The sequence below is a fragment of the Dreissena polymorpha genome, chromosome 16 (assembly GCF_020536995.1).
Source record: "Dreissena polymorpha isolate Duluth1 chromosome 16, UMN_Dpol_1.0, whole genome shotgun sequence".
Lineage (NCBI taxonomy): Eukaryota > Metazoa > Mollusca > Bivalvia > Myida > Dreissenidae > Dreissena > Dreissena polymorpha.
The window spans coordinates 1,339,124-1,354,163 of NC_068370.1; the positions used below are offsets into that span (position 1 = coordinate 1,339,124).

Consider the following 15,040-nt stretch of genomic DNA (forward strand, 5'->3'; position numbering starts at 1 on the left):
TTCAAAAGTATATGCCGTTCAACATTGCTCGAGAAATAGTTAAGACAAACGTTTACTATTGTTCCATCAAATGAATTTTACACGCTCCTATTTTATTAAATAGATCTAGCAGTACAATCGGGATTGGAGACGCGTACATCATCTGAAGCAATGTATAAATTTAAATTTAGATGCACATGTAAAAGTAATTTTCTGAAAATCGAGACGAAGTGAAAGTATTCATTTTCAAAAAAAACATTTGATTTTATTCAAATGGTCGACATTTTTTATATTTGTGTCGTCTGTGTATTTTAGCAAGTTTTACGCAAATATTTATCGTTTATTTCAACGTTTAAAGCAAGTCTCGTTTCCGAGATTAAACTATGTAAATGTTTTCGATATGGTTACTAACCTACAAAAACATTGACAGATGACATCCGATGGTAATTGTATGAAGTATGCAGAGAAGCTGACGAAATGTTAAAACAATCGCGTAGAAGTAAAAATATCAGGTTATTATCTGTACCTGTTTTTTATATCCGCGAATTATCGCCGAGTGCCTCGGCATGATTCGGAGTGAATACTCGTTGTGGATGCGAGAAACTTCGAGAACAAAAGAATCTGTAGCCGTGAACTTTGTTGGTTTTGCAGTGTGCGAATTTCAGATTTTAAAGTAATAGCCCAAATTTTTATACACATATATAAAAAGTAAAATTTCTTACTAGCCCTACTATATGAATTTTTTAGTTCCCACTAGCCCGAATGGATTTTCACTAGCCAAAACCCTTCGGGCTAGTGCGAATTTTGCACACTGGTTTTGCGTCAGCCGTATTGTACAATTGTTATTTCAACAAATAAAGATATTGTTTGGAAATCAGGATTCGACATTCAGCAAGTACGGTGTTAACTTTCATATTGGAATAAATTTTCGCGATATAATGTGATCGTCAATAATAATGACATTAGTTAATAAGTTGAAATTTAAATATAGAAGTCAACGCCAATCACGGCGATTCGCAGTGTTTTGCGATGATTCAACAGCTGATCTTTATCACGAGATGGTCGCAGTGAAATCACGGCGGAGTCATCGCGAATCACCCGTAGAGTGTTATCACGGTGATTCATCGCGATTTGCGGCGAATCACCGCGGTTGCCACGTTGGCACAAACGCGGTGATGGGTGATTTAGGCAAAAATCGCGGGCCCGTAGTGTACAACCGAACCACGGGTTTGAAGCCCAGTGTCTCCTAGATGCTGCACGTATCTGAATGATCCCTACATACAATATAATCAGGATTCCCTTTGTATCAGCCAATAATGCTAAAATAATTCCCCTTCTTTCCGTAATGTGTGTTAGTGTTTATGTGGTCTTCACGATGTTACCCAAGCGTCAGCTAGGTTCAGAGAGAGAGAAATGACTGACGCCCCGCGCTTACATGTGTATATACCCCGAGAATTACTGGGCGATTCCATTATACGGGCCAGTCTTTGTAGAATGAACGGGAGATCAACTTTTATGACCATGGTTTTACGACAATCAACTTCCAGATTTGGGGTCACAAGCCTCCAAGAAAACAGTAAGTTGACTGGCAGCATTTTCGCTACAATATAACTCTGTACAATAATTCAAATTAAAAGATCAAAATCATATAAATCATTATTTTGTACTTTGTTTTATGTAATTGAAATAAAATTGTGATAAAATAATCATTACACTTCTAAAAAGAAAAAAAAATTAAATTGGGTGTTATTTCCAAATTTTGGGGAAAAAGCATACCTTTTGCCATTGTGAACAAAGCCGTTATTGGGCTATAAAATAGGGCCAAAAAAAAACTGTAATATAATTGTATTCTTCTCATATGAATTTATAGAAATAATTATAGTAAATTAGTTTTCCCAAAGGAGTGGACTTTGCACAATAACAAATTCCCAATCAAGAAATTGCATTTTTTCCCTAAAATGGCCAAGTAGAAAAGCGCATGGACTAATCAATGCGCAAACCGGACAGACCTTCTTCACTTAGATTCCTTATCTGGACCGTTTAAATAATAATGATGTATTTGGTTTAACCGTAAACTTGTCACAGTATAACCGTGCGGCCAGTAAAGTAAATGGGTTACTTTGAGTTTGACAATGATTCAGCAGTTAACGGTACACTCCACGCTTAGTTTAACCTTAATTTTAACAATTGCAATTCACGATAGAGACATAAAATTGTAAAATTGCAACCATGTGTGTACATTGAAACTGAAAGATCGTATCACACCTATTTGATTTCCTCATTGTGCGAACTTTTATTAAATTAGATGAATAACTGTACTTCGGCGTTCTTTTTTAACCGCCATTTTGTTTTAGAATTACTGTTGCATCGTGGGTAGCACAATGATGGTTACACAACAGTAATCAGAGCACACGAATCACAGAACGTTGTTTATTATATACCTGTTTAATGCTTTTAACAAAATACAGGTTGTATCAATCGGTGAAATAAAAAATTCCGTATTACGCTACTCGCTGTTTCCAATTCCGTATTACCATACTAGCCGGACTACTTCGACCCATTTAATGACGTCACATTAAACGCACCGAAAAAAGAAATATTTTATATTACGAATTCTAACACGGCACGCGACTTGTTTTCTATAGACAAAGAAGGAAATCAAGGGTGGGTTATTCTGCAATAACTTATGGGCGGAGCTTAATGTTTCGAAAATAGTTCCGAATAGAATCTAAATAAAGAAAATAATGCAGTAAAATGCACGTGCTAAAACCCGCTCTAAAAGAAATGCAATAAATGTAGCATGTATACAAATGCAATGAAACAACAAATTGTATATTTGGTGATAAGTGGCATAACCACGCCTACAAAGAATGTTATTTGTTAGGAAACATAATTAGGAAAACATTTATAGCATGTCAGCTTTTCAGTAGCATCAATAAACGTGGCGTCATTAAGTTTCTACGATTGATGTTTTCAATGAAAGTGACGTCATTTGCAAAATATTTATAAATGAAAACGACGTCATATGTTTGTTCAATTCAATGACGTCACATAATAGTGAACTTTGTACTAAGATGGGCGGAGTATTGAAAAATATAGTTCAAGTCCTAAAGCTTGGACCAAATCAATCAGAATCGTGTTAGAATCGAAATAATATTTTTCTATGATGGTGTGTTGTCGAATAACCCACAGTAAGTTGTATAGATGCGTGTTATCAAATCACTCGTGCTTCGCACTCGTGATTTAATTCCTACGCATCTATACTCCTTACTGTGGGTTATTCGACAACAAACCATGATAGAAAAATATTATTTCTTAAATATATTACGTTGTACATCGTGTGACGTCATTTCTGTGACAAAACACAATAGTTTTATCTCAACTCTGCAAGGACATGTCGGACGTGGTGTTTTTTAACAGTAAACTATGTGTTAAAAACGTATTTTGGAGTGCGTGTTTATCATGCATAAATGTATATTTCGATAGGAATACAATAAAATAGTGTGGTTTAAACTAAGTTTCGATAAAGACATGGAAGATAGAAGTGGAAGCGCATATCGTTTAAACGTTTTTGTTATAAACATCGGATTAAAGTTGTCAACTTCATTGTTATAAAAATTGGATTAACGATGGCATTAAGATAAGCGTGTCGGAAACCTGTGTTTTCCCGATTCGAATGTTTACACGTTAAATTACATAAACTGTATTCATACGCGTCTTAAATAAACTATGGCGTACCGTTTTAGTCATTGTTTTGTCAGTTTTGTTAAAGTAAAAAATGCATTTGTTAACTGTTTGCGTTAGTTGTTGTATATAATAAAAGGAATATTACGCTAGTCAATTGTTCCAAGTGTGTGTATCACTCTCGTGGCTTGTGCTATTTCGAATCACACTCGAGGCTCCGCCTCTCGTGTGATACGTCATCACACAAGCCACTCGAGTGATACAAACTCTTGGGACAATTGACTAGCGTAATATTCCGTATGTACACACCGTTACAATCTATTTATAGTATGATCACAGAATACATTTTCGGAAATAATCCACATTAAACTTGATGGAACTTTCCTTTTCTGTTAAAAAAACAACATCGTTTCCAACATGCACATAATGTTGCATTGTTGGTAACATTCGACATTTCTCTCCAAGTGGAACCTGTATCATAACAAAACGGTCAAGGTCACACTTCAAGGTCATATGGCCACTTTGGGCATTAACAGTGCAACGGAATAACATGTTTTTCTACGCAGACCCTTTTGCTTTACGCCATTTGTTCTCACCATCTCTACAAAAGACGTCTTATTGAATTTGAAAATTACAAATTAACTCTTAACACTAGAAATGGCCTCTGCCGACGCGTATCCCCACACCGCATGTTGTTATGGTTATGTCATCCAGTTAAATTTCAAAGTCATGCATATTTTAAATTCCCCACAATCAACATTGAATTATGAAGTAAACTGAATAAAACACGAGATGTGTTTGTCAGAAACACAATGCCCCCTTCTGCGCAGCTTTGAAGCCATATATTTGACCATTGACCTTGAAGGATTACCTTGACCTTTCACCACTCAAAATGTGCAGCTCCATGAGATACACATCCATGCCAAATATCAAGTTGCTATCTTCAAAATTGCAAAAGTAATAGGCAATGTAAAAGTCGTCAGACAGACGAACAGACTGACAGACAGACAGACTGACTGACGAACAGACAGACGGACGGACTGACGGACAGTTCAAAAACTATATGCTATAGTTTAAATGCTATCTGCCACCCTTCCGGGGGCATAAATATATGACAATGAATGACATTGGTACGACCCGGACAAGCTCATTTATGGCCATATTTGACTTTTGAACTTCAAGTGTAATCTTGACCTCGGAGATAACGACGTTATTATTTCGCGTGACACACCGTCCAAAGATGGGGGAAAATGTGCTTAATGATTTTAAAATTCCACAATAAACGACATAGTTATGGCCCGGACAAGATCAGTTATGACCATTTTGGGTGGGCGTGGTCTATGTGGGCGGTGCGCCACAGGGTGTGTAATGGGGCCATGCATAGTTGAGATTGACCGTATTGTCAAAAGAGATGTTCAGTATCAATTTGAGGTAAATCGGTGTGGAAATTAAGAAGTTTATGTAAAATAACATTAAGAAATGAGTGAAAATCTCTGGACCGGCCCCACCCAACCCCTTAAATTTTGACCCAGGGGTCAGATCAAAATTCCAAATAGTGCAGGGTCGTACATATACTCATAGCTACTATGTGTGTAAGTTTCAAGATTCTAGTGCTAATAGTGTGGGAGAAGATAGTGGCAAGGACGGACGGACAGAAGGACGAACGGACGGCGGAGATAAACACAATATCCACACGCTTTTCAAAAAGCGTGGAGATAGAAATGGACCCCTTAATAGAGTTCTTTACAAATCGTGTTTTAATCAAAGTGAATCATCCTAATATGCAGTGTGTTGATCTCTGGATAAATCCGGGAAAAACATCGACATGTCCCTTGACGAGGTGAAGAAATATAAATACTCTTTAAAACTCAACATGTATATCATATCAAACAATTGTGAAAAAGAAGAGCGATGTTCGGAAAAATGCCTGCCGACAACATGACCAAGTCCACTGCTAGGATGCTTAGAAAATCTCACATGTAGAACATTATAAATTGACTTTATAGTTAAAAAAAAACACAACATTTATATTATAAAATGTACATGTACAGATTTTTTTTCAAAATAAACCTTTCCATTAATTCTCCATCGCTTTAGCAGTCTAAGTGATTGCGTGTGTGAGATGCATTTCTCAATTATCTCGTTTTTTTATACCTTTATGAATTGTTTCATAGATAAACGTGTCTACAATTAATCAGCCTGTTATAAGCCTGTGTAAGTAACATCAGAAAGAAATACGGCTTAGTGATTTATTGTTGAATACAAGTCTCATAAAATACCGTTTGTTTTGTTAAAACCTAGCGAGGATCGCTTTACAACGGTGCACAGGCTTGACGTCCAGCCATCCGGAGATGTTACAACGCATTGACCCGCCAGCGATACCAGCAAATCCAAGTGCTTCACAGACAATGACACCATATGCTTTTTATAGCAAAGTTTGTGAAAGTGAAAGATTGAAATCAGAAAAGTTGAAAGATTTGCGTTGGTGAAGCAATACAGAACAGCTGTAAAGTTTTTTTTGTGATCATGGGTCATGTAATTTAACCCTTTAACCCAGAAACGCATAATTTTTTATCGTCCTATAAAAATCTTATTTAAATAAGGACTTTTATTACAAGATTCAAGTTTTGAAGACTTCATTTCCAACACTAAGATACTGATGAGAACAAACTGCAATAAACATGAACAGATTGCAAGTAACTCGCAGGCTGTTCTGGTTTTAATGCTGGTTATATTTCCTCTTTGCTTCTGAGTGGGAAATGCTTAAGCTTCTTCATAAATTCTGAAAATTGTTTGAAAATCATGTTTTTCGGCGAAGCTGTATACGCCAGCTTTTCACCTTACCTGCCCTTTGTAACTGTCCAATAAAATTCAAATAAAACTTCCCGCGGCTAGTTCAGAATGAATAGACTTCATTAATCCCATAGGCCAACATTTTTATCTCTAATGAAAAGGCTTAATAGATAGAACAGTTTTACACTCAATCTCGACATCAATACAGTTTGTGCGTGCACCTTTTATTTTCAGAGGCAACAGCGTTTATACTTAAAGGCTATTTTCTCATATTTAGTACTGACTTCCATATTCCTGTCAACATGTTAACATGTAAAAGTATAAAGAGCAGTGGAAGCGTGGCCTCACTTTAATGCATTGCATCTCAACCCGCGAGATATCACGGGTCAGTTTGCGGTTAGTGTGTGGTTTATTTACAGGTCAAAGCTGCGTCTTCGAATACGCTTATGTGCTGACTTGAGTTCGCGGCCAGTAAAAGAATCTTTATAATATGATATAGACGCTATCCGTGAACTAGGTGAATTGGAATTTTCTTTAGACCAAAAAGTTAAATGAAGATATTCAGCGATATTATTATGGTATGTCAATAATAGACTCTTAATTTGTTTCCAACAATACCATGACAAATATTATTTTTAATTAATTTAACAAGAATTATTCCACTATATTAACTAATGTATTAAGCATGAGTTTCGTAACTATAGGTTTATGACAAGCAATACGTAACAATGTATTTTTTTATATAAATATTTTACATTATTACATATTGCTGGTCATAAACCTATAGATACAAAACAGAAAACCAAAAGAAGAATGGAAGTGAAATTAAAACGTATGAGTCAACCGGCCACACGCGAAGTATCCGTTCATATTTTAAATATGTATACTCGCGTTCTGCAAACCTGTTTAAGCGGTTTGTCAGGCATTGCTATTTGATTCGATTATTAACAGTATCGAGAATCATCGCGCTCTTGCTTAATACATGCTTAATAAGCCGCGAAAACTCCGCGTAACATCCCGTACTGCGTGTGATGCAGCTAAGAACTGCACAGAAAAAGACATTCGCTATCCTTGATCTCATTCATTGAACTATCAACGCCGTATATCTTTTTTTCGGCGTAAGCTGTATTAAGCCAGCTTTTCACCCTGACTTGACCTTTGTAAGGGTCCAATAATACTCAAATAAAATTTCCCGCGGCTAGGTACGAATGAATACACTTCATTTATTCCATTGGCTGATTTGAGTATAACACCAGAACATTGGAAACATATCCGCGTCTGTGTAACACTGTTTTACTGCATGAAACAATTTTATCTCTAATGAAAAGGCTCAATAGATAGAACAGTTTTACAATCAATTTTCGACATAAATATAGTTTGTGCGTTCACCTTTTATTTTCAGAGAATTACCAGCGCAAAAGCATTTATACTAAAGGCTATGTTGTCATATTTAGTACTTACTTGCATTGCATTTCAACCCGCGAGGTTTCGGGTCAATAAGCGGCTATTTGTGAAAGTCATAGTTTATATACAGTTCATCGTCGGAGTTCGCAGAAGGGGTTGCGATCATTGTGTTACACCGGTCTTACTGACAATAACGTAGTGACTGTAATGCATTGCATTCCAATCCGCAAGGTATCAAGGTCAGTTTGTCAGTTTGCGGTCAGTTGCAGAAATCTTTATATAAACGCCGTCTCGTAAACTTTGTGCACTTGAAGTATGTTTTGATCAGAAAGATACTAAATAAAGATATTCGGCGATATTATTGTGGTATGTCAATCATCGATTTTTAATATGGTTTCAACATTGGCATGATAAGGACCAATTTTGATAAAATTAATTAGAAATATTTATCCATTTAGACCAGTTTATTAACCATGAGCACAATAATTCACTATACTATAATTATGCAATTAAATAAGATTCGAGTATTGCCGGCTGACCTATATGCACTCGTTTATTTTCATGTTTCTTGTGTTTTTCTATTCTGTAAATATAGATATCTGAGTAATAATATCACATAAAGCATAATAAGCCACGAAATCTGGCGCAACACCCCGTAATTGATTTGCTTATGATGTAGCTAAGAACTGCGCAGAAAAAAGGCATCCGCTACTTTTTATCTCATAGAGATAACTTTTGATCGTTCATAAACATCGACCACAATCAACGCCGTATATCTTTTTTAAAGATATTTCTTGTTAAAGATATGTCTTGTTTCTTCTACTATGGATTATGTTTATCTCAATATGTTTCTTTGTTATTATTCAATGATTTAAGAAGAATCAGCTTCTTAATGTGCAATATTTCAAGGACCTTGTATTGAGAAAATAAAGCATAATTGGACTTCAGTTAAGATTTCCATGTGAGCCTTTTTGGATATGTACCTTTTGATATGAAAGCTGTTTCAAAATGAAACCTAGCTGTTTGAATATAAAAGCATTTGAATATGAAACCAAGCTGTTTGAATATGAAACCTAGAAGTTTGAATTCTTAGTATTAAACTTAGCTGTTTGAATATAAAAGCTGTTTGAATATGAAACCTTGCTGTTAAAATATAAAACCAAGCTGTTTGAATATGAAATCAAACTGTTTCAATATGAAAGCTGTTTGAATATTAAACTTGCTGTTTAAATATGAAAGCTGTTTGAATATGAAACTTAGCTGTTAAAATATGAAACCAAGCTGTTTGAATATGAAACCTAGCTGTTTGAATATGAAAGCTGTTTGAATATGAAACTAAGCTGTTTTAAAATGAATCCTAGCTGTTTGAATATGAAAGATGTTTGAATATTAAGCTTAGCTGTTTGAATATGAATGCTGTTTGAATATGAAACTTAGCTGTTTTAATATAAAACCTGGCTGTTTGAATATGAAACCCAGCTGTTTGAATTTGAAAGATGTTTGAATATTAAGCTTAGCTGTTTGAACATGGAAGCTGTTTGAATATGAAACTTAGCTGTTTTAATATGAAACCAAGCTGTTTGAATATGAAACCTTGCTGTTTTAATATGAAACCAAGCTGTTTGAATATGAAACCATGCTGTTTGAATATGAAAGCTGTTTGAAATAGAATTATCGAACAGATGTATTCATGTTCACTTTTTATACTATCAGAAATGTTTCACACAGCTGTTAAATTAAAACACATGAGCATTATTTTTTATAGATTCTTGTATCCATATATTTAGGATCTGATAGAGGGTCAAAATGCATTTTGAATGTACATGTACTGCTGTGAAGTTTTATATTTAGATGCTAATCATCATGTTTCTTATAATTTGTGCTACAATATCTATTTGACATGGGGACTTAGCGTTTGTATATTCTAGTTTTGTTGTATAGGATTCTTCATATCTCATCAGTTTTGGGTTTGGTACATTGGACAAAACTATTTTTATAATGGTACTAGGCTAAAACAAGACATTTTAATACACTTATATGATCACTATGTTAACGCATTTGTTTTACAAACCCTAATGCAACGTATAAAGGGATATACTGCAATCACAATGGATTTCTGTCTTTCCATCTGTCTAACCGTTTTCGTTTGGTATGTCTGTCCATACACCAAAACTTGTGTGAAGGCATTCTCTTACAATTTTCAACTGACAATATTTAAACGTACAGACTTTGCTCCATATTATATGACGTTGAGCATGTACGATTTTTACCATCCTACAAAATAAAAAAAGTTGTGCTTCTTTTTCTACTTAGACATTTTTATAATATTATGCCCTTCATTACTTTTTTGTATTTTAATCATGCCCAAAGCATATTTGAAAACTGAATGCGCTGTCAACTTGAAACTTTATAGGTATGAAGATCTCATAAGGGGCAAGTGCTGTGCACAAGAACTGAAACTCTTGTGTCTATATCTTTACAATTTGAATTGCCCTTTGTATATTTCTGTATTGAAATATTGTGCAGAGAATATCTTGAAAACTAAACGCTGAACATGTACCAGCTTGACACTTAATAGGAACTTGCCAAGGAAGGTATATCTCATTGATGGGTTGCAAAGTTTACAAGTGCCATAACTCTTGCTTCTATCTTTTTAGAGTTACAGCCCTTTACTAGTTTTTATTCTTTAGTTTTCTCCAGGGAATACCTATACAATTATAAAAGGTATCAGCTTTTGATTGAGTTATGTAGGTAGATCGCAATTAGGGGAAGTGCAGCGCATAAGAACCGTAACTCCTCCTTATTAATTTCACATTTAATTTTGTTTTTAATGTTCATGCTGAAATATTGCCCACCGCATATCTTGACTAGGAAGCATGGTCTGTTGGAAAAAACAACAACAGTTCTTCAAATTGAATTGCGAATCCCCTCTGATCTCGTGGCGTCCAAGGGGTATTTTAGATGGAACAGTGACAGTTCTAGTGTGTACCTTTATCTTCTTTTCTGTCAATAGTTCTAGTAAGTGTTCTCGTGGAATGATAATTGAACGGATACTTGTTTAACCATTTTGACATTTCTTACAGAATTCATTCGTGTGTTTTGATTTTGTTTTATACATGTACGCACTTATGAATACACTTAAAAAAAGTAGCAGAATGTTCAATCTTTGTCCATTCTTGTTTCTGACGGTTCATGAAATCAGTGGTACCGGTAAATACTTTTTTACACTTATTATAATTTAATTTGAAAAAATACACGACTTGTTAACAGAACAGAACAGAACATCTTATTCAGACTTATACATAAGTACATCGTATTAATACATACAATTTATAAGTAATTATGTCACGTTTTCAATACAAATTTAATACAAAAAAAAGAAAAATATGCATACATGTATAGTAAACTTTCAAAACATATAATATTTAAATGACAGAAAGATTTTGTAAGTGATACCGGTTATCGGTTATATGGTATTATTTATCAATGAATTTCGAATTACAAATGCTTCTTTTATATATTTACATAACTTAACCAGTTCGTTTTTTTTTCGGATGAAGTCAGTAGTTTGTGGTACTTAAACACAGACGGATTAACATATACATAACGTATTAGGTATTTTTGTCTTAAAACACTAAACCATGGGCAAATACGAACGAAGTGAAACTCATGTTCAATGTCTCTACTATTGCAACATAGACAGTATCTTTCATTGCGTGGGGTATTATTGCCGGCATATCTCCCTATTTGTATTCTTAATGGGTGAACAGAAATTCTTAACTTAACAAAGTGAACACGCAAATTCCTTGGTAACATATCCAAATAAGGTTCGTTAAATAGAGTAGGTTTAAAAACTCTATACATGTCTAAAACAGGGCTATTACTTAATATACCATATATATTATAATATAATATGAATGTTGAAGAGTGTCATCAAGGACTCATCAATTGGGTCTCACATATTAAAAAGTTGTAAACCGATTATGGCTATGGATATGTTTTTAATAACCCTAGCTCTGTGTGTGTTACTTCTTTTATATGCCAGTTTAGATATAGGCTTATAGATACATTTAAACAAGAATGGTATGGTATGGAAAAAATCAACAAAATCAACCTTTTTTAACCGTACCATTACTCCATGAAATCTACTTTCGTTTTTACCGGAAGTTCATCGGAAGTGTCTAAATATGGACACAGCGTTGCCGTCGCTGATTGGAAGTTGATTGTGTTGATTATTTTATATTAGATCTTGATCAAATATTCGTGAATATTTGTTTAGAAGCTTGATCGAACAATGGAATCGGACTTTTTTCTTCATTGAAAGGGAGATGGGTAGGGGAATCGGCGAAATGGAAGGTAGATGGGTTCATTCTTGCGGGAATTGAACGGTAACAGCCACGTCTAGCTTTCAGTGTTAATAACGTCAACAATTTCAAAACGTTCATATAAATTTGATAATTTTGGGTGACCAAAAACATTTCTTTAAGTAAAGTACCTGATTGAATATTGAGTTATTAATTAAAGTTTGGACCATACGATACGCAAATACTCATTAGAGGTTGTGCTATTTTCAAAACGTATTTTTGATTGGACAACGTGATAGTAACCATATGATACGCATTTACTCAATTTAATTAGAGCAAACAAAATTAGAGAACGCAATTAACGTCAATCAAACATCTTTTGCATAAGTTCTTATTTGTTTTTTACACCAAGTCGGCTTTTCCTTTACTCATTTAATCTTTGATCATTTTAAATGAAATTCGAGTCATTAGATCAAGTGCGGATCGGTTTTTTAATTGCCGACGCGATTTACACCTATCATAATTTGACACAAAGTGACTGTCTTTGGTCAATTAAAGTTTCATAAAGGTAGGCAATTAGCGGGATTTATGACAGGTATACTGTCATCACTATAGCGACGCATTATCGCGCCTACCGGATTTAACACTATGACACGAGGGACAACTTTTTTAACAATGTTTGAAGCTTATTTCACAAATACAAAAAAAGTCTTTGAAATTTTTCGATCTTTTTATATTTTTTTCTTCCGAATATTCAATTCGGAAAATAGTATTCGAATATTCGGTGCGGGACCGAATATTCGGATATTCGGATATTCGTTGACATCCCTATATTATATACAGTGTGGAGAACTATATTATTACTTAATATAATTTTAAACCAATAGTTTAACATTCTTATAAAACGGTTAATGTAAAGTGGGTATCTACCCAACTCTCCATAAACACATGCATTGCAACTGTTAAGTCGTACTTGTAGCATACGTTTACAGAACTTTAAATGAATACGTTCTATTTCTATCGACTTTATAAAACCCCATATTTCGGAGGCATAATTAAGAATCGAGCCTACAAATGCATCAAATAATTGACAAAGTATTTTAGGTTTTAGATCATACATTTTACACTTGTATAATAAAGTATTTAAGCCTTAAGGGCTTTACCTACTAAATGCTCTTGGTTTAATGTGAAACTACCGGTATAATTTATAACAGTACCTAAGTAACTGAAATTATCAACTGTTTCGATGTTATGGCCATCGTATGTCCATGTCTCATTTTGGCGTAAACGGCCCCTCTTACGAATCAAAGCGCCATAGACGCTGAAGGCCTGTGGCTAGATTTAGTGTGCTTGGGAAGAAGTTTAGTTCTTACAAAAAAGATAGTTCGACTATGTATATAGTTGTCAATATCTTTATACATAGTCAAAATATCTTTTTTTAAGAAGACGTTTTGTCGGAAGTTTTTTATTGATTTAGTATGTGTATGCATTATTATAAACAGGTTTATAAAAATCAAGGCTGCAGCTGCATTTTTCAAAGTCACAATGGATAGTCGATCAATAAATCATGGCCATCCTACATAGGCGATGAAGATATGTGGCTGGGAACGAGATTATGACCCATCTGGGTCTGTCACTTTTTGTGTGTCATAAATGCTGAATGCCCGTTTTGGATGAAATGACGTCCTTATTCAACCAGTATCGGTACTTGTTATGCTGATCAGTTTGTGTTGATAATATCTCCATTGATAGCGTTTCTGGATGAACATAATTAATTTCAAAGTACGGAATTAATTGTACTTAAAATATAAATAAATTAATCCGTAAATACTCATGGTTGCCATGGGAACAAAAAATGTTCTTTTTTTCATATTTATTACTATTTTAAAGAATTTAAGCCAAAAAAGGCACAGAAAATCAACAAAATATGTTCTGGACAGATATGGAACATCATTAACATGTTTATTATATACATAAATATATGCACATTTTCTGGAAAAAGGTGTGTATTCAGAAATTGAACATTTTGTACAGCTATGAACTTAAAACTAAAACGAATAACTCCTCATGATACAATTTGTGTTGTGTGTCTGTACTGCCAGACATTATTTTGGTTTATTTAGCAATTCAATTTTGTTATATGATTGATAAAATTAAGTAGACAAAATAGATTAAGTTAACAGTTGCTATGGAAACAGTAATTTGTGGATTGCATATACATGCGGTTTGTGATCAACAATGTATTTGAAGTTTATATATTATGAATCTTCGCATAAGTGTCAAACCAAATTCACTAGTGCATTTCATACGTAGAGATTCAAAAACATGATTTTCAACTTAAACAAAATAAAAGCAATAAGCACTACATATTTAATGGCACACGTCACAAATTAATTCACTATAGATTGAACTTTAAACACCAAAATATTCATTAACATGTAAAAATAAATCAAATACAAACATAACATGAACACATACGTTAACATCACATATCTTGATGTTTAAATGAACTACAACAGTATAAGTGATATTATTTTAAGACCACAATATTAGCAGGCATACAATACAATGTATTTCTTATCGTGTAAATAACATTTTATAGTTAGATCACTATGAATGAGTTGTTTATCATCAGTCAAACAAATGTGTCCACACGACACGGATGCCCCCAACTGTAACTTTGTCACTTCATAAAAGCATAAGTATGCAAATGTTTTTTAGATATACATCGCCTTTATTTTATTTAACTATTAGTTTGCTACATAACAGGTGTTCAATATTTATATTTATATTTTGTTTGTTACATATTTCATCTGCTGCAGTTTGTAGATGTTTTTTTTTTCTGCCAATTCTTTGCATGCATGTTCAAACTTGGC

At 34.0% G+C, this 15,040-nt stretch overlaps 2 protein-coding genes and 2 long non-coding RNA genes across 27 annotated transcripts in view; 1 reads left to right on the forward strand and 3 right to left on the reverse strand.

Moving 5' to 3' along the window:
* LOC127862577 (uncharacterized) overlaps positions 1–15,040 on the reverse strand; it is a 178,451-nt gene that overhangs the window by 123,605 nt on the left and 39,806 nt on the right. The gene's annotated exons all lie outside the window — the stretch shown is intronic.
* Positions 1–15,040, forward strand: part of LOC127862575 (uncharacterized) — a 105,046-nt gene that overhangs the window by 51,846 nt on the left and 38,160 nt on the right. The window lies entirely within an intron of this gene.
* The window catches only part of LOC127862565 (uncharacterized), a 293,520-nt gene that overhangs the window by 36,481 nt on the left and 241,999 nt on the right, over positions 1–15,040 (reverse strand). The window contains exon 1 of one of the 20 annotated variants that reach the window (XM_052401749.1): positions 11,975–12,031. The exons of 17 other annotated variants lie outside the window; for them this stretch is intronic. The gene's annotated coding sequence lies outside the window, so the exon portion shown is untranslated. Of the gene's footprint in view, positions 1–2,244; positions 2,330–2,420; positions 2,529–11,974; positions 12,032–15,040 lie in introns of those variants that run through there. 2 more of the 20 variants (XM_052401748.1, XM_052401745.1) reach the window with 2 other exon arrangements.
* LOC127862572 (perlucin-like) overlaps positions 14,113–15,040 on the reverse strand; it is a 9,473-nt gene continuing 8,545 nt past the window's right edge. For both annotated transcript variants that reach the window (XM_052401772.1, XM_052401771.1), the window contains one exon: positions 14,113–15,040. This exon is cut by the window's right edge and continues 824 nt beyond it. The gene's annotated coding sequence lies outside the window, so the exon portion shown is untranslated.